This window comes from Crocodylus porosus, unplaced genomic scaffold (genome assembly GCF_001723895.1).
Source record: "Crocodylus porosus isolate Cpor-Errol unplaced genomic scaffold, CroPor_comp1, whole genome shotgun sequence".
In the NCBI taxonomy this organism is placed as follows: domain Eukaryota; kingdom Metazoa; phylum Chordata; order Crocodylia; family Crocodylidae; genus Crocodylus; species Crocodylus porosus.
This window is the reverse complement of record NW_017728905.1, coordinates 2,594,797-2,597,286: the sequence shown is the minus strand read 5'-3', so window position 1 is coordinate 2,597,286 and position 2,490 is coordinate 2,594,797. Positions and strand designations below refer to the sequence as shown.

General features: G+C 48.3%; 1 long non-coding RNA gene across 1 annotated transcript in view; it reads left to right on the top strand.

Annotated features, from left to right (window-relative positions):
• Nucleotides 1-776: 776 nt before the first annotated feature.
• Nucleotides 777-2,490, top strand: part of LOC109324937 — a 14,244-nt gene continuing 12,530 nt past the window's right edge. Inside the window, exon 1 of the long non-coding RNA XR_002105047.1 lies at nucleotides 777-790. This is a non-coding gene — a long non-coding RNA (uncharacterized LOC109324937). The remainder of the gene's footprint in view (nucleotides 791-2,490) is intronic.

Below are 2,490 nucleotides of genomic sequence, written 5' to 3'. Positions count from 1 at the left end.
GCACAGCACCTGAGGTCCCTTCCCTGTTCCACGCCTGCCTGCCTTGGGGGTCTTGGGAACAATCACCTAACTCCTCCGTGCCTCACTTTCCTGCTCCATAAAACTAGGATCATTTATTTCATTTCTCCAGCCCTGCTCTGCAAAACCCTTTGATGGCAGGTGCTATGGAGGAGAAAACCCTTGTTATTACTGAAGAGAGAAGCTCTAGGAGGGATGCATGTCCAGTGGCATCCCCTCAGCTGTGGAGCACAAGGGCTGAACCCATCTCCATACCATACAAGTTGACTTCCTAAGCCAGGAGATGACTACAGACAGCCACATGAAGCTCCTGCCCTGACTTCGATGGAAACGATGGCCCTGGCACTTCTTTTTCTTTAAGGAGTGAAATCTGAGCGTTCCCATGCAGGTCCCCTCTCAGACAGGACTTATGCAATGTTTTGGAGCGGTTCCACGTGATCCAGACTTCCTGGCCTCAAGCCACCACCCTCCTCAATGGCTCGAACACATTACAACACAGCAGATTATATATAAAAAAAACAGCAAGCAGTCGCTGAAAGAATGTGCATGCTATCTGCACACATACGTGCTCTCACTATGTATGGGCATATGTACATATCACACACACGTGTACCATCTATGCATTTACACATGTGACATGCCCATACATGTGTTATGTATATGTGTGCGCGCACGCATGTATACATGTGCGTTTGTGCCATTCACATATGCTTGGGTGCATAACTCCTATGGATATGTGCACACATTCTGCATACGTGTCCTCTATGCATCCGTGTGCGTGTCACCACATTCATATGTGTAGTCTATTTATGTATGAAGACATGTAAACCCGTTTCTCAGTGTGGATGCTAGCTACACGTTTGCACATCTGCCCTTTCCAGCTTTGCATGGCACTAGGTATGTTTTCCACCCATTGACATGGATTGTCTCTCAGCCTATTTATGTGACTGCCATCTGCTCTGAGTGTATGCACAGAATGAGCCCTGGCGCCGAGCTCTTTCAAGGTCTGGCCTTAAATTGTGTGTAAAACAAGTACACAAGTGGCCACGGGTATATGATATGTATTTATCACTGATATGCTTGTTGCTTCTCTCTGTGAAAATCGTTGTCCTCTGTATGGCCTGCAATGGATGCGTCTGAGAAACCACGGGGCAGACTGAACGTGAATGCAAGAGGAGTGTATGTGTGTGTTTAGTACAGGGATCTTCAGTGCACAATCGTAAAACACAACCAATCCTGTTTCCAGGGGATCCAGAGCCCAGGACACCTGCTAGGCACCCTTGTCCAGTGCTGCCCAATCATTTTACACCCTGGCCTTCCACACGAGCCCTGCAACCCTCCCTTCCTAAACTGGACCATTTATTGCTTTCCAGTTAGCAGCTGCGAGGGCCTGCAGCCCCTGCCCCATGGTCCCGAGACACATAAGCTGCGCTGTGTGCAATCATGAATGGCCCCACTATGCTCCACTCCGTTTACGGGTTTGGTGTGGTCAGGAAATATGGAATCGCTGCCTTTGCGGGCGTCAGTGAAGACCGCTCCCCTCCCACTCCTCCTACTGCCCTCTCACCCTCCATAGACAGCCTTGCTGCGCTTTGCTCTGCCTGCACAAGTGAGCACATACCTCTGCCCTATCTGGAAAGACAGACACAGGCGGCTTCATCCTCTACTGCCTTCTGCTTGTGCAGCCTTTTACCCCTCTACAAATGATGCTAGCATAGTAACCCCTTGCCCAACATCTAGGAGTATTGAGAATCAGGTGTGCAGACCTGCAGGCGTACATACAGCATGTGTCACTACTGGTGTCACTTAGATCGGCTTTGTCGACCTGTGTCCAGTGGTAGGAGGTGACCAACTGCCCTGGTGTAGAGAGATGCAGCAATAGATGCTATTATTGCACCACGTGCGTGAGTGATCGGGAGCTGGTTACAGCCTGTTGCGATTGAATAAACAGCTAATCTGGGATAGAAGTGGCCGACACCAGTGTACCTTATGCCAGGGTGTTTTTTCTCCTGATTTTTCCCAGGTAACATCCCAGTGTCTGAAACGTGCCGTGGGATGTGCAGTGACCAGGTATGGTCATATTAACTCAGGTGTAGACTACAAGTGCACTTCTGGAGGCACTGCCAAGATGCTCAGGAAGGCTAGATGTTGTTTTATGAATCTGAATGAGATGTACATTTAACTATAATGATGACCGGACTAATGCAACAATATCTTTTGACTATTTTTGGTCGTGTTTGGTGTCAGTTTTTTCAACTTTATATATAATCTAGCAAAGTAGTGCACTGTCCAATAGTTCTACTTGCATAGTGCCAGCCCCCTGCCATATGACTAAAGCATCTAGTCTCTTTTTAAATGGAGAAAAGCATGTTGTGTCATCTCATCTGCACCCTCCTTTTCATAATCCTAGATCCGCCCCATGCCGCGGTGTCACACGTAGAGAAATGCTGCAGCAAGGCTGGGTTTTAAAAA